The following is an 18431-nucleotide window of genomic DNA, read 5'->3' on the forward strand; positions in this document are numbered from 1 at the left end:
CCCTAGCCACATTCTAGCGGCTAGGGCGGGGCGTCTAGTCCACTATTGCAATCGGCTAACGGTAAGGACGAGCGCGGAGCGGACGAGAGGTTGGGCATGGACTAACCTGCTAGCCGATCGCTGGCCGCCTATTTTGCGGCGAGCAATAGGCTACTCGATTTATTTATTTATTTTTATTTATTATTATACTCTATATTTACAACCTCATTCCACTTCATTTTTTAATATTTGATAAACACCAATAATTAAAATGAATTAAATCGTATTTGTCAATTTATTTGTCGGGCTAGGGCATTGGCTAGGCTATTGTTAGCCTATTGCTAGGTTGTTACTTGGCTAGGACAGTGGCTAGGCTGAAGGAAGGGCATGATGATGTGGCAGGAAGAGTTTTTTGGCTAGACTATGCTAGTCTGATGCTATTGTGGATGGTTCAAGTAGTAGTACATAAAACTTTTCAGCTATCTGAATCGTGAATGAAAATCTAGAATCTGGAGCCTTGTGCGTGTGGAGACTGGAGAGACGATAACTTGGTTGACAGCAGCGGTTATGATATTGAAGCCAGAAACTCCAAAACCCTATAAATAGACTGTTATAAATGGCCAATGGGCTAGGTACATGTCACGTGGGCCGGGTAGTGGGGTAAGTGGGGTCGTTTTACAAAGGAAAAAGGCATTCTCGACCGCCATGAAAGCCATATCCTGCCACGGCGCTTTCGCAAATGGCGGCGCCATTCAAAAAACGGGAGTAAACTGCCATATCAACATGGTGGCGGTGGCGTTGAGCCTAAAATCCGCCACGGGCATCCCGCCACGGCGCCGCCATCTCCGCTTTTTAATAACACTGAATCTAATTATTATATCCCCCTCCCCACTCTTTGCCTTCAGTTTTTATGGATAATACTACAATCTTTCTGTTAATGTGGTTGACCCTGTTTCGCTATATAGATTGATGTAGAGAATCCATGCACAATCATGACACAAGACAAGAGTAGAGAATTTCTGCATTCAGGCAATGACAAAGACAAGTTCAAGGTAACAGTGAACTTGTAATTAACTACTTTGCTACTTCCACATAGCCAACTGAATCTCATTAATTTGGATAAATGTAATCACTAGTTTTAGTTATAACAAAACAAGTAACACCATCTTTACAGTTCTACTTCAAGGCAACACTTCTTCAACAAGTGGATGACCTACTAAGCGGTATTGACAAGCAGCTACAAGATGCAAATGGCCTAATTAGTCATTTGGAAGATTCCTTAAGGCCGGCAAAGAAGGAACTTGATGAATTACAAGAAAAGATAAAAAACATGGAAATTATGGAGGAGATGTCACAACAGGTGCAGCTATTAAGAAAGAAACTAGCTTGGTCGTGGGTATATGATGCTGATAGAAAACTTGATGTGCAACATACGTTGATTGAAAAGCTAAAAGGAAGGATACCTAGCTGTCAAGCAATGATTGACCAGAATCATGTATGTGGTTTTTCTATCTCCTGGAAAAATCTTTTGTGTTCTTTGTCTGTTTGTCTGTGTCTCTGGAAGCATATTGCGGAAGATCTTCTGTGTTGATGTTTGATTTACCGCTACTGAGTAGTGATAATAAGCTGCTGGTGATGTCATTGATTGCTTTGGTTGTAAACGATTTAGTGGAAACTCCTTACTCTTCAGATTACTTAGTAAATTCTTATTGGGTTGTTTCCAAAGATAAGACTAGCTAAATGGTGACTATTAGTGCATCCATCCTGCTGGGTTCGTTTTTGGCCAAATTTATTTTGCCAAATAACCTGAGATGTCCGCTGAGATTTGATTCAAAGAGTTGGCTAACTGATAATACCCACATTGCTTATTGCAGCACAAGATGGAAAAATTGAATGATCGATTGGCAGCAAAGAAAGATGAAATATCAAATATGATGGAAAGAACATCTGAAGTTAGAAGATTGAAGGAGGATCTACAGCAAAATCTTTCTATGGTATGGTATTTATTTGATATTCTGTATTACACTAGATTCTTTTAATTATCAAAGGCTGATGAAAAATGTATTCTTGCTCAGATCTCCCATTTTCCTTACGTTCTAGTTTTGTCATTCATTCTCTTTAATGTTCTTTTGCCTGTGCCAAATAACTGTTCTTTAGAGTCTGCCTCGACTAAATCTTGAAGTGTATATCTTCTCCTTTACAAGTTTCTTTGAGAAAAATTGTTTGCCTCATCTAGTTTGGTAATTGCTTGAGCTTCTTTTCTTCTATACACAGCAGCATAATCGGTGTACTCACTCTTGTAGAGTTCTATAGCAGTATTGTTTTTGTGACTAAGATCCTGAAATGTAAAGATTTTATTTTAGGCTGTGAAGGAGCAGCTTGAGCTAACAGGGGAACAAGAGCGCATAAATAGGCAAATTGATAATATGGTTAAACAGGTCAGATCACTCGAGAGGCAGATCCAGGAAATGCATGAGCAGTATCAGCAAAATACACAGGTAACACACTTGCTGAGATATGATACATACCAATTGGCCTTTTAAAACTGACATAGGTGAAACAAACTAATCCAAGGTCATTGGTGTTACTTTGAGTCTTGAGATGTGCATTGATGTTATTTACCGTGGGAATCTAATACAGATTACTCCATAAGTGCAGTTTCTCCCAATGCCAATATAATTTAAGAGTTCAAAAGTGCTCCTACATTACCCCAAATGATTAATTATATGTTCCAATACAATTTTCTTTTACAATTTTTTTAGAAATTAAGTATTTTCTAATTTAACCCTCTGATATAATAAGTTATATGAATTATATTTTCTAATATATTTTTTTGAGAAAATATTTATTTCCTTGTAATTTCAAGCTTGACATAAGAAGAGTTTCTTTTCAAGAAAATAAATTATTTTTCTCTCTAAATGTTTTTCTGAAAATATAATTATTATTTTTATTTAATTAGTTATATGAATTATATTTTAGACTACTGTTTCTCGAAATATGGACAAATGGCAGTTTAACTCCGAAATCGGTAGAGTACATTTTACCAAAAAAACTTTTTGGTCATATACATTTTATGTAATAGCCTCTGGTCCTAAACAATATGTTTTGGTCCATATTTAATGGTTTGTAAAAAATTAAACGCTCAACCATGTTTTGGCCTGATTATGGGTTAAATATTATTTTAATTAATCAAATGGAAGTACAAGTTGCTCTCGCACATTTGTTCAAAAAACCTATTGGTCCTATACACTGTTATGTTTTGGTCTATATTTACCCCAGTAATTAATCAGGTCAACGTGGTTGATAGTTAGTTTTTGACAAACCTTTACATATGGACCAAAACAAATCTAAGATGAGAAGCTAACACACTCAATGGGTCGAACCAAAAGTTTTTTTGCACATTTGTAAGAGACCAATTTTGGACTTTAGTCCGGATGTTTTGATATAATTAGCTATATGAATTGTATATCATGATCTAATTTTTCAAAAATAAGTTATATTTTCTTTTACTCCCTCCGTCCCCAAATATGCGCTTTGGGTTCGGCACATGTTTTAATGCAAAATTGGTAAAGTAAGAGAGTTAGAGAGAAAAAGTAATTAATATTGTTTGTGGAGAACGGGTCCCACCTCATTAGAGAGAAAATAGTTTCTAAAATTAGAAAGTGCATATTCTTGTGGGACGGACAAAAAAGGAAATGGTGCATATTCTTGTGGGACAGAGGGAGTATAATTTTTGGACCAATTCATAATGTGTAGGACCAAAAAGTGAGCTTGAGCAAATATTTGGGACCAAAAATGGATTTCAGACATTAAATTTATTAGGTTAAACTGGTTAGTTAATAGTATATGGTTAAGTGGCCAAACTGGTCAAATGCATTTGACCGTCAATTTTATACGGCTCCAATTTTTGACCGATTCATATTGTTACAGACCAAATGCTACCAAACATAATGTTAAGGAACAAAAAGTTCATTTGGGCTAATGTAAAGAACCAATTTTGGACTTTAGTCTTTCTAAAGCAAGTGCCTCACTACTTCCAATAGCTTATGGCTAAAGCTACTTTTAAATTTTATATTCATTTATGGCTAAAACAAAGAAAAAAATACATACATACTTAAGAGATAATGCCTGACGCCAAAGTTCTTAGGTTCGAGTCCTCTATGGTACAATCTTTAAATTTATATTCGTTTACCCATAAAAAAGTATGGATACTAAATCATTGAACTCAGACTTGTTTTTAGAGTGAGTTGGTGTTTTGAATGTGGCATATTAATATGGGATCATAAGGAATCTGTTCATAAAATGTACTCCCTCCGTCCCAATGTAGTTGAGTCGTATTCCTTTTTGGGTTGTCCCAAGTTAGCTGCGTCGTTTCCTTTTATGTCAAAAACTTTATCTTTTCTCATACTTTATTCTCTCTTCATTTCTCTTACTTTATTCCCTCTCTTACTTTACTCTCTCCACTTTAACCTTTAACACATCAATTTCTTAAATCTCATGCCCAAAAGAAATGCCCCAACTACCTTGGGATGGAGGGAGTATATCTTACACCAAAATACAACTGAACCAGATATAACTTGCAAATATGATATGGTTCAATAGGCTGAAGAAAATGAGATGGAGGAAAGGCTTAGGGAACTTCAAGCTGAAGTTGATAAAGCTAATGTCAACACTCAGAGGTAGCATTCCATTCTAAAATTCTTTCATCTGCTATGTGCTAGCTTTCATACTTTCAGAATTCAAAGGTCTTTTCATCAAAATGAAATCGTCATTCAGATCGAAGGAAGAAGAGGAAAACATGCAGCAGAGAATAGCTATGTTAGAAAATGAAATACACCAGATTTTCATTCAGGTAATGGTATCTGTATGATGCGTCAGCTTGTGCATCTTTAAAATCATGCACCAGGACAGTGCAAGCTAAAGACATGCAATGGAATTGCATACCACGAACTGGTTGTATGTTCTATATGTGTGGAAATGTCAAAAGAATTGAAGTCATTAGTCTTTACATTGTCCTTTTTTGTTCTCACCATGAAATTTAACAAATTGAACTTTCGCAACATGTCATGTTTCTAAATGTTTCCAGTTCCTGTTTCTTTTCAAGAAAATCTTCATTTATGGCATAGACGAAGCTACACTAGCCCCCCCCCCCCCCCGAATTTGATGTTGCCCCCAACAGTTTCACTTTTATCTATACTATCTATATATATCGAATCTTGCTAACAACATCCCTTTATATTATTTTACATGCCTATTCATCTTCTGTTTTTTTTTTAATTATTGTAAAAATTACTACTCCCTCCGTCCCACTATAACCGACACAATTTTCTTTTGGGATGTCCCATTCTAAATTGCACATTTTTTAAAATAGAAACTTCATTCACTCTGTCTCTTACTTTATTCTCTTTCAACTTAACTTACAAAAACAACATTGCATAAAATCCTGTGCTGAATAAGAAATGCTCCACATAGAGTGTGACGGAAGGAGTATATGATTATGTTATTTTAATCTATGTTATCTCTTAATGGGCACATCACTTTAATTTGCACACACCCATTTTATCTTTACAAAATATATACTACCTCTGTGCCCTAAAAATAGAAATAATTTGTATTTATTCATTCATTTTCTATGTTTAATTGTACTTCATTAGTTTCCATGAAATATATTCAATATTTCAAAATATATATGGCCAAAAAATTCTATTATTTTATAACAATGTTTTTCGATTAATGATGCCTAGGAACGTATCAATAAATTTAACAATGGCACATGGTTGCATCCGACGATGCCGATACCGATACCGACTCCAATTTTTTTCATAATTGTTAAAAATGATTCGGGAGTAAAATTGTTTGAATGTTCATATATTGCCACGTGGTGAGTTGAATCGATCACAATTGCAGAAAGAGGGAAAATAAGATCAAGGAGAGAAGTGGTTTCTGCATATGTGATTGGTTGGACACACCTTGTGGCGATATTTCTGGACCACTGACTTTATACATAGTTCGGCCCACTAACTACTTAGTCACTGTTCATGGAATAATTTAGTCAGCATGTCCTTCTCCGGATTGAAGATGTCGATAAAAGCAATCGTGATATTTCCTCACGGATACGGGAAATCCAAATGCATCAAAGGAATAAGGTCTCGATTCTCATCTTGTTGATATTCGTATATTCTGTTACGTTTACTTTGTTTTTTTTTATCTCAGTTTCTTTTTCATTGAAGGTTACTGCATTTGGAGGAGGTCGGGTAACCAATCTTTTACAGGCGATCGAGCGGAATCAGCATAAATTTAGTATTCCACCCATTGGTCCCTTAGGTGCCCATGTGGTATATTATACAAGTTCATTGGCATACTTCATCCCGCATGATATTGATGCTACCTATTTATGCTTGTTAACGGATCTTCATGGTTTACTGTTGGTTTTTGTAATATATACTTAATTTTCTGCTTTTGTTTCTCCATATATAATTGATGAAAATGTAACCAATTAGTGCTTTTGGAGGATGAAAAGGTTTGTTGTTGGATTCTGGTGAAAAGGAAAAGTAGATAACTTCAGCCAAAGTTTGGGAGCCATTTAAACAAGCCATAAATCTAGTGTACCAGAGTTTTTCTTGATCAATTAACTTAAATGTGTATCTACATGGAACATACATAAGGGGATCTGTTTTTTGATCTTTTATGAGTATCATAATGTTGCATTTGTTCATTGTCAAAGTAATCACCAGTTCACCACCATCCTTTTCCTTTTTTTTCATAAAGTATCTGTACTGTTTCAGTGATTGACTCAGTAAGTTATAGGTAGTGATCCCTTCTTGTTTTTTGATTAGAATCTAGATACTTTTGGACTTTAACTGATGACAAAATGGACTTTTCTCAGTGACTTGATGACAATATCAAATGCTTTCCCCGTTCTCTGTGTTTGTCATTTTTTTTAACTTGTTAAAATTTCACCCAAGAGCATTATGTGACTTAGTTATTAATTCATTGATGAGGACATAATTTTCTAGTAAGGAGATTACTGTCTACCCTCACCCAGATCCCGATTCTGGTGTAACAGGATAGACACTTTTGTTTTTGGATAAAAGGATCACTTAGTTGTTTTCAGGCATGTGAGGCTTCTGAAATATTTTGAGGTAGTTTAGGTCTTTACGTTGTTGAAAAATTATTGCAGGAATTGGAACATGGAGACATGTGGGCTATTGCTATTGAAACTGCAGTTGGCAGGTTGCTCAATGCTTTCATTGTCACGGATCATAAAGATTCTCGTATCTTAAGAGCATGTGCAAGGGAAGCTAACTATAACCACTTACAGATTATCGTACATGATTTTCGCAGACCGAGGTTGCTTGTTCATGTCTATGCAGTAGTCAATTTCTGACAATGATTTGCAGTTCCTATTGGCTCTAATAGTTTAGCTGTGCCTATTGGTAGGATCAACATTCCAAATCACATGCTGCCTCAGACTAATCATCCCACTGCATTGTCTGTTCTGCATTCAGACAATTCTACAGTACTCAATGTTTTGATTGATATGGTAGGCTTTCAGCATTTTCTTGTTCTATCCCTGGTTTTAACTAAAATAAAACTATTATCTTAAGGTTTTGCACTATAGTGATGGTTCATTCCTTGTATTGTTTTCTTTTGTTATAAAAATATAAAATAAAGGAACATTGCATACATTCAGAGAGTTACTGCAAACATATTTTTTTTTGGAGAAGGCTTTAGCTGTTTGGTTATGCAGTGTTAAATTTGATTTTCCCCTTCATGTTTAATCAAGAGTCTTCCTGTTTATATTTTGTTTCTTCAGCAGGGTATTGGTGTTATTACCCCCCTTTTTTAATATTATATGTGCATCTTTTGCAGGGTAATGCTGAGAGGCAAGTGCTTGTCAAAGATTATGAAGTTGGTAAAACTGTTGCCTTTGATCAGAGGATACCAAACCTTAAGGAGGTTTACACATCGGATGGGTACAAAATGTAAGCTAATCTGGAACCCCTGCACATCCAAATAACAAGAGTCTTCTCTTGCCTTTTTTTATACCATTTCTTTGTAGGAATGCATCACACTAATTCATCTTCTGCTGCAAAATTTAATTGATCTTGTTTCAATAGAAAATCAATGGGATGTTTAGTATTGATATTATGCTGTTTGGTACAGCCTGTGAAATACTCCCTCCGTCCATGATTAAATGTCCCATATTTGACCGGCACGGGTTTTAAGAAATTGTTTAACTTTATGTAGTAGTAAAGTGGGTAGAAAAGTTAGTGGAAGGTGGGGCCTACTTTTATATATTGGTTTTATAATAAAGTGTGAGTGAAATGAGTGAAATGTAGGGTCCACTTACCAAATTTAGTAAAAGTGAAATGAGACATTTATTGGCGGACGGACGAAAAAGAAAAAATGGGACATTTAATGGCGGACGGAGGGAGTAATTGTGAGTAAGTTGGCAGATTTTTTTGAAATTTTGATGTACTACTTGTGAAGCTAATATTAGTAACATACTAAGTCGACAAAAGAAGAGAGTAAGTTGGAATTTTGATGGACTAATTATTTTATGAGTTTTTAACTTCTTAAGGATAAAGTAAGTGCATTCATATTACAAGTATATTGATCTAAATGCTTATTTATATAAGTTTCTTACATAAACAAGTAATGTTCCTATTCAATTGCTTCATCTTCTTGAAAACACCGCGTTTTCTTTATGTTGATTACAAATTAAGTTCCTGTTTTCCATCTATCCATGTGCCCCCATAAGTGTGGTTTCTACTTTCAAGTTTAATTTTTGGGTGGAAGTCAATTATAAATTAAAGGAATTTTGTAGGTTTTACCGTAGTTCAGCTCAAACAATTCTTCCCCCAAACAAAAACGTTAGGGCTGGCCGTCTTTCTGGTTCATTTGATGATCAAATTAAATATCTGGAGAGAGAAGCTTCAGAAGCAAAACTAAAAGCCCAACAAGGCCGAGGACAGAAACGTGCCAAGGAGGAAGACTTAACGGATCTCCGAAACACGTTAGGCAATATGAAGGTAACCCCTCATACCCTCCAACTTTGGAGTCAGTAATAGTCTCTAAAATATTGCATTAATTGCAGTCTCAGTATTAGCGATAGAACTGTAACATTAAAAGCCTGTAGATAATTCTTGCTTATCATTAAATCTTAATTGCAAATTCATGATGTCATGTAACACCAAAGCAATTGTAAGTTTTCCGGACTTAAACTGCCATTATGTAGGTCCAACTACCAAAGCTGCTAGTGTAATCTAACAAAATTAAAGATTAATCTTCTACACTGAAACATACTCCCTCCGTCCCAAAAAAATAGGCTAGTATTTCCATTTTAGGCCGCCCCCCAAATTAGACGAAGTCTAAATAAGAAAAGTTTTGAACTGTTAATAACATGGGCCCCACAATCCACTAACACCACTACCACTACCTTTCTCTCTTACCTTTTCTTATCTCTCTCTTACTTTACCAATTGCACATTAAAACCCGTGCCTTATACAACTTTGTCAATTTTTGGGAGACGGAGAGAGTATGTTTTAAGGTAGGCTTCCTCGGGCCATAAAAATAACATGATTCATTTACTAAGACTAACATGCGTATAATATCAATAATATAGTTAACACTATATAAGAGCTCTTAACTTGCTCTTAACTTACTAAACTCTCTCTTATGCTGAATGCTAGAGGATTATTATTATTTCATTAAGACATACTAGTTTGTTGATGGGAATAGATATTCCATGTAAGGAGCTAAATGATATTGTTTGAATCAATTGGTAAAAGAACCTTAACAAAGCTTCACATTAAATCAAGACGTGATCGTTTTGTAATAAAAGACTATACTCCCTCTGTTCCAACTAAGTTGAGTCACTTCTTTTTTGCACTCGTTTTGAAAAAATCGTACTCCCTCCGTACCATAATAGATGTCACACTTTCCTTTTTAGTTTGTCCCACAAAAATGTCATATTTCCTTTTTTGAAAAAAGTTCTCTCACATTAATATAAATATACTATTTTATCCCTCCACCTAACACACAAAACAACATCTCTTAAAATCCCGTGCCATTCCCCAAGTGTGCCATCTATTATGGGACAGAGGGAGTAATAAATAGTTAAAGCGGATATATAGTAAAGTAAAAAAAGGAATAATGTAGATAAGACTCAACTTAGTTGGGACAGAGGGAGTACTATATAACAGGGCATTCTTAAAAGAAATTCAAGTAAAAAAGTAAATGAAATTAGGATAAATACATATAGTCATATTGCTTATGGTATTCAATTTATGAATTATGCTAAAATTGTTCGTACATTTTTTTGTATTTTCTGAAGTGTTGCTTCGTTATGCTGATTCATAGTTGGTCTAAATTCTTGCAGAGAAGGCGCATGGATCTGGAGCGGCATTGTAGGTCAAAAGAATTAGACCTGAAAGATGTGAAGAAACTGCTTTCCTCAGAAGCTAATGGAGCAGATGATTCTAATCTGGACGACATTCGTCAAGAGATATCTGTGCGTCTTTTTAATAATTCCACCTTAATCCTTGGCCTACTTTCTAGAGCTAATTAAATAGTGTAGCTAGAGAGATCTGGTCTGTATATTGGGCATCTTATATAGTTATCTATTCATGTTTTCTGACTTGGAATTTATGTGCAGAAACTGCAAGATGAAATACAAGAAAAAAAAAAGCTTTACTAGCAAAAGTTCATAATAGGGTGAAAGAAGCCGGAACTAAAGCTAATGAACTTAAAATGTCACTGGAGAATCTTTGTGGTATCCTCTTTCTGTATCAATTAGTTATGTTGAGTCTTATTGGTTTCTTTATTCCTTACTTTAGCATTTATAATGTAGATTCGGCAAAGACAGAAATTGAGGCATTAGCAGAAGCAGAGAATGAATTAATGATGATTGAGAGAGATCTAAAAGAAGCAGAAAAGGTCCATTTCTTTGCCTTCTTACTTATTCTCACTGTTTCCCTTCTTTTTGCTACAAGTTCTTTGACGTTTACCTATATGATTCTTGTTCAGGATAAAAAGCATTATGAAGGAGTTATGCAAACAAAAGTCCTTGCTGACCTAAAAAATGCTGAGGCAGGGTATCGGGAGCTTGAGCACAGCTGTCAGGTGCTATGGAAAGAGATGGATTACATTTTGTGTTTGTAGTTGATATGGTGGTGTCTTTAGTAGATATTTTAAGTTTCTTCAAGTGCTAATATATTTTTACTTTTCTAATAGCTTTGCCTTGCCGCATCAGTTCTAACACAATTGTTTCCGATTTTACTCCCCTGCGATCGTCCTTTTTTAATTTCCCTATTACCCATTTAAACCGACATTACTTAATCACTGCATTCATAGGTCTCAATTGTAAGTTTGTTCTCAAATAAAATCTACACTTGGTTTATGATGAAATTGCAGGAGAGTCGTCATAAAGCGTCAATTATAATTCCCGAGGGTGAGATTGAGGCATTAGGATGCCTTAAGGAAAGCAATCCCGAGACCCTCAGTGCTGAACTTACTAGGTTGACTGAAAGACTTAAGCGTGAGGGCCAAAGTTAAGTAAAATATTGAAATACATAGACATTGGGTTGATTTGTGCTTCTGTGGTTTGAAATGGTAGTTTCTAATGCAGATTTCCAGAATCAATTGATGATCTCAGAATGTTACATGAGAAAAAAGAGCGTAAAATATCAAGAAAACTGCGTACTTACAAAGCCTTCAAGGAAAAGTTGGAAGTGAGTTAAAGCATCCTTAATGTCTCACGCTTGTTCTTTGCTATAAAAGTGGTCTATAGTTGTTTTGCATCTTGAAGTATGTTAATTTTATATGAAAGTTCATTTTAGGCATGTGAAAAGGCACTAAACGTGAGATGGGGCAAATTCCAGAGGAACGCAACTCTTTTGAAGCGTCAGCTAACATGGCAGTAGGACCTCTTCTCTTTTTTATTTTTGTCCCCTCATTAGATGTATCTTTCTTTCTCTATTTGTAGGAGGACAATGATTTGTGATCTAATGATTATATCTGATAGATTCAATGGCCATTTGAAAAAGAAAGGGATCAGTGGTCAGATCAAAGTTAGTTATGAAGAGCAGACTCTCTCAGTAGAGGTAAAGTGCTTGAACTATGAAACTCTACCTGATCAGAATGGTTACTTTCAAGGTTCCATGTCTCCAATCTAAAAATAAGTGATATGTGGCTGGATAATTTCCCTCATTGTTCCTATCTTACCAGGTAAAGATGCCGCAAGATGCATCAAGCAGCACTGTTCGTGACACTAGTGGACTTTCAGGTTTGATCCTTTGCAGATATATGTTTCATGTTTTGACTGCTAGTGGACAATATGGAGAAACCAATTTTGTATCATTTGTGCTAATTTACAATAATTGCTACTCCCTCCGTCCGTGAAATATTATCCAGTTTTGCCATTTCGGTCCGTCCGTGAAATGTTGTCCACTTTGTTTTTTTTCTATTTTTGGTAAATGGACCCTACTTTCAACTAACTCATTACACTCACATTCAATTATAAAACCAATATATAAATATGGGACCTATATTCCACTAACTTTTTCCACTCACTTTTTCTTCACATTTCTTAAAACCCATGCTAAGTCAAACTTGGACAACATTTCGCGGATGGAGGGAGTAAGAGCTTATTTGTATATTGCTGCAAAACAACCAGCTCTTTGAACATATTCTGTAGAAATGATAATATACTTATGTGTAGATATAAGGTGTGAACAAAAATAAAGAATGAAACGTCTCAAATTGATTAGAAATAGGGTACAATACTTAGATCATCACTTTCAAATTAGTGTTAGTTTACCCCAATGAGGATAGTCAAACTAATAGTAAGTTGGGAGCTTAATAAAACTAATACGTACCCAATTTTTAGACTTTCGGATGAGTAGTGTACCCTATTGTCCACACCTCTCTTCAATTATCTCAAAATCCCTAAATCCCCCTTCGCTTTCTGCATTTCTCTCCACACTTCTCTCTCTACATTCTCTCCACACCGCCCCTACCTGACGCCAACTGCTCACATTGTCGTGCACTGCTACACCCTTCCTCTGGATCAGAGTGAACCGCGAGTCCGCGACTGCCCATCTGCTCGAGCTGCCTGACCAAACCTCTACTTTGCTTTTGCCTTTTCCCGCTCCGCCCTTCCTTAAAATTTAAGGGCAACATGAGTGCTAGTTTGGTATACAAATTTGGTTCCGATTAATTCTGTTGCCCCACTGCCACCACAGTGTTTGCGGCAGTGCCTAAGTTATCAAACACACCCCCCTTGTTCTTCTTGCCGCAACATTTCGATCCAGAGTTGCCTTGTTGGTCTGAACCCACAATTTTTCTTCTTGGCTTCCCTATGCCATTTCCACTACTGCCGGCCCTGCCTCAGTACATGATTCCTCTGATAAATTGTTTGGTTTTGCATGCAGCCTCATGTTCTCAAACATGAACATTGTGCTGCAATAATTATATTGTGATTATTATGGAGTAGTGAAGAGTTATTACAAGGAGAGGTTACAGGATGGTGGAGGTGGTGGAGTGGAGTTTCTAATTATTACACTATGATCATTATCGTAATATTTATTTCCTTAGTCTTTTTAATCTTTTGAAGGTCCTACATGTAGGCCCCTTGAGGTTTGTGAGCAATGTTCAATCATTTGTTTAGTTTAAGGAATAATATGTCGTAGAGCCTCATTAGATGAGTGTCCTCATAAGAGTATTATCATTTGTTTCGTTTCAGTTTATATATTAATATCAACTATATTTTCTATTCTTATTGTTCGTTGCCAGCCTTCTTCGTCTCTTTACTCTAACAACTTTGGCATGTCTGGAATCCAAAGATTACGGAAATGCACAATGCCAATCCACAGTGCTAATGCTAATGAAAAGACAAAAGTAAAATAGTTAGTTTAAAACTCAGGCAATGCCTCTCATACATCTCGTTCTATCTGCATTTTAGATTTATCATTTAATTGTCTGAACTGGTTAGAACAGCGAGTAAATACTGTTTGATCAATGATTAAATTAATGCATTGCACATTTCTTTTGGCTTGTGATTCCTAGAATTTTGTCATTGGCTTACACTTTTATATTAAACAGAAAAAAGTAAAAAAAAAGTGAACTGAAACAAAACACAATCGGGTATGGTGGTATTGCTTGCGATTAACTGTTATTTGATGTTTCAACAGGTGGTGAGAGATCCTTTTCAACATTATGTTTTGCCCTTGCACTTCATGAGATGACAGAAGCACCTTTTCGGGCAATGGATGAATTTGATGTATTTATGGTATGTCCTCCCTCAATTACTTTTGGCTTCCTATCCACAAAATGCTTCTAGATTGACTATATCCTATGCGTTTGTCATTAATTTAAATTTTCTCTGATTATTGTAAATCATTTGGAGTTGAGGGTTGACATGTTTTAGGTTTTGATATATTCTGAAAATTAAGGATACAGAAATTTTGGGAATCCTTCAATATATACCATATAAAATTACTACAACTGTGGAAGGAACTGCATATTTATTAATATATGATACAATGATGACAAGACCAAATATCATCAGAATGTGTTTCCTCACTGGTAACAATAAAGTGGCATCTGTAGGTTTCCTCGATGGTTACAAAAAAAGCAAGTCGATGCCCAATAAACTAGCTAAATATACTGAATATATAGTACTTTAAACAAGAACCGTTTTTATAAGATTTCTTATATGCATAGAAAAGAAGAATGAGAAGCATATCTATATGCCTTGTACTGTACCATACAAGTTTATTGAATCGTAGTGGTCTTTCAGTTATTCAGTTTGCTTAACAGAAAATCGTTTTAGTTTAAAGTAAATATTGGTTTCGAGTCTTGATGTTCAGCTGAAAATCATGTTACTTGTAACCCAGAATTGAATATTGGCTTTGGTGGTGCTATCAATGTTAATGATACATGTATTTCTTCGATCATATACTTCAATATGATTCACATGACTCACAGTGTCTTCAAGTACGATGGGGTTCATGTAGTCAGTGCTCATCATTATGATATCTGACACTAAATAACTAGACAAGAGCCATAATTTTATATGCTGCTCTAAATTGCAGGATGCAGTTAGCAGAAAAATCAGCTTGGATGCTATAGTGGATTTTGCTTTGGCCCAAGGTTCTCAATGGATATTTATAACCCCACATGTCATCAGGTAACAGAGCATAAATCAACCCATCCATTTTCTTATGCTTTTCTAGACTTTTATCTACTGTGCAAAATCCTGCTGGCTTCTATTTAACAGCTTCGAGCATAAAAAATCGGGTTTTGTGTCATTAAACTATACGTTTAGAGCTATGTTAATCGTGCGGAATGGGTAGATCTCAATGATGAAATTTCTAGTTTAGTGAAAATTAATATACTTGGGCATACACTCAAATCCATCGTCTTCTGCGCTTTGTTCAGTATGGTTAAAAATGATGAAAGGATCAAGAAGCAACAAATGGCTGCTCCTCGAGGGTGATTCTTCAAAACTGCAACTCGTATCACAGGGTGTTTCGACTATCAGTTCTGCCAATTATCTAGGTTTTTTTTATCATCTCTGTTAGGTGGTCTCTTCGCTTTAACTATGTAAGTTTTTCGCATTGGTGTTTATGGGTTCAGAAATGACACAGATTCTTGCTTGCAGTTTCACTTAGTCTACGAGTCATGTTGAGGAGTGACTTGGTGTGAACTTGCTTTCCTAGACAGCATTGTTTTGCTCACTTAATTTTTGCCTACTTAGAGCATCCGCAACGGTTGCAGCCGTCGCCACCGCCGTCCGCGCCGCTGGAACGGATGTGTCTCGCCGCCGCTGCGCTCGCGCCGCGCGGCGATTGGGCAACTGCATAGCCGTTGCCTTTAAATATTTTTTTTTAATTTAAAATCGGTTTTTAATTAAAAAAACGATAAAAAAAATTTTTCACTTCCCAAAAAAGTTATAACCGTTTATTACCGATTTTTACACTTTTTTATTTTTTTTTTATTTTTTCCCCTCCAAAAATACACACTTTCATCTATAAATATCCCCACTTTCACACCCAAAAATTCACATCAAACTACACAATTCTCATCTTCATTCTCAAATATCCATTTTCATCTTCATTCTCCCATATTCATTTTCATCTTCATTCTCTCATACCATAACAATGTCCAGCCAAGGCGATGACAACCCTCCCTATCACGATTGGAACCCCGAATGGTTTGGTGCACAACCGTTTCCTAGTCCGGAAACGGAATATTCGACCCCTCCTCTCACCCAAGATTCGGCCGTTTCGGGTGGCTACCGGCCATACCCAATAGACGACCAAGGTGCCTCCGAAGGGCGATACGGGTGGACACCGGAGCCTAGGCCGACCGCCCCTCCCAAACTCTACCGGCTCCTACTCGTAGCGGTGTCCGAACACCGTACACTCCGGCGGAGATGGATAAATTGTTCAAGGTGTACTTCGAAATCTCTGAAGATGCGACGGTTGGCACGAACCAATCCGGCGATCACTTTTGGTGGCGCGTCTCTCGCCGGTACAATGCAAACCGGCCGCCGGGAACGATCGAGCGCAACGATAGTGTGGTGCGCAACTGCATCGGCCGAGTCAACGAAGAAATTGGCAAGTTCAATGGCTATTTCCTCCAGGAGTCGCGGAATGCCGGGAGCGGCCGGAGCGAGGTCGACATCATCACTGCCGCGCTTGTCACGCCCGCATTTTCTAAGGATAGAAAACACAGTTGATCGCGACTAGGGGAGGATTAAAGAAGCGGGGAAGAAAGGGGAAAACAACACGACTCAACCATAGCCCGAAACAAATGGGAATAACTCGAATAAAATCAGAGTATCTCAACAATCAACAACTCAAAATGAATACTATCTCAACGATACAAGAACTCAAAAGAAGAACAACTACTTAGCGGAAACATTTCGAGAGTAGAATAATGCTATGTATGAAGACATGACACATTCTACACACTTAAATTTCTTCAACGGTCTTGCTCAACACCCACCACACCCGTCACGCTCAACCTGCAATTTTTAAAAAAGAAAAGCAGGGATGAGTACTTGATGCACTCAGTGGACTCATGCCGAAAACATTTTATACAAAAGTATTTATCATGCCACCATTGAGTGACCTTGGGGTTTTAACTTTAGAAATCGCCCCAAGACACTAAAATCATTTCCATCGTAAAACTCGTGACTGCAGTCATTTTCCCATGGATGTCTACCATATCTGATCCATTGATGACAAGGAACGTGGCCACATTCCAAGTCACTAGACCGGCCGACCCAAAAGACGGCTCACGATCTCCATAGGTGTACACTAGCCTGAATAGGGACTCACTCCCTAGACAGACCCGAATTCGATTATCCATTGATGGCAAAAGCCACATCAGATAGGTTTCCATAGAATAAAACAAAACACGGCATGACAAATATTCATATCATTTTCACATAAAAATATACTTAGGGCATAGCCCTTATTTAAAAAGAAAGCCCACCTCGTTCGTTTAATTTTCTGATTTCTTACTTCGACTTCAAATTGATTCGCGGAGAATTCCCTTCCTTAAGTCCAAGCTTGTCTTGTCTTTCATTTATTTTTGAGGTCACCCGAGCTCTAATGATTCTTGTATTCAAATCAGCCCAACTAATTTTATACTCCTAACTGCATACCCAAACTAACAAAATTAATATTCAACAAGCCCAATTATTACTTTGGCCCAAAAAGAAAAGAGCAGCCCATAATCACTCATCTTTCTCCCCCAATTTCACGTCAACTCTTTCTCCCTCTGTTCTCAATTTTCACTTCTCATCCCCTCCATCGTCTTCTTTCTCTCTCAAATCTCGACTCTTCACAAATTCTGCGCCGACGTCATTGCTCCAGCCGGCGCCTTGCCCACTCCAGCGACCTCCACTGCGGCTGTTGCTGCTGTCTGCTCGTACGACCTGCCGCCGCTGCTGTTCGAGACTCGTCAAGCAGCCGCGCGGTGCTTTCGCCGTCCCGTCTCTCTCCTCCTTCGCTGATTTCCACCGGCAAAATACAACACCACCGCTGCCAATGCCGCGACGCAGCAGGAGCTGCTGCTGCTGTTCGCTGATTCACCCTTCCTCCGTCGCAGCTCCACATCGGTTCAGCCCGGAGTGGATCCCGTTCTATCGCTGCCTTGCTCCATCCGAAATCATGCCACCGCGAGACTCCATCGCGTTCCAGCAGTGATTTCTTCATCGTCGCGGTCAGCCCCTGTTGCCCGGTGCTGTTTTCGCGGTGTTACCCGCTGTTCAGCAGGCTGTAGCACCGGTGACCTCCAATTCACACCACCGCCATCCTGCTGCATATCTCTCTTTCTCGCCGTCTCCCTTCCTTAGTTGGCAGCTCCTCCGTCGGTCAGAACGCAGCCTCGTTGCTTTCGCACTGTTATCTCCAGCCATCGTCACTCCGTCCAGC

At 37.4% G+C, this 18431-nt stretch overlaps 1 pseudogene; it reads left to right on the forward strand.

The window, feature by feature from the left end:
• Positions 1-927: 927 nt before the first annotated feature.
• LOC121791048 lies at positions 928-15655 on the forward strand (annotated as a pseudogene).
• Positions 15656-18431: the final 2776 nt, after the last annotated feature.

Source organism: Salvia splendens, unplaced genomic scaffold (genome assembly GCF_004379255.2).
Source record: "Salvia splendens isolate huo1 unplaced genomic scaffold, SspV2 ctg708, whole genome shotgun sequence".
In the NCBI taxonomy this organism is placed as follows: domain Eukaryota; kingdom Viridiplantae; phylum Streptophyta; class Magnoliopsida; order Lamiales; family Lamiaceae; genus Salvia; species Salvia splendens.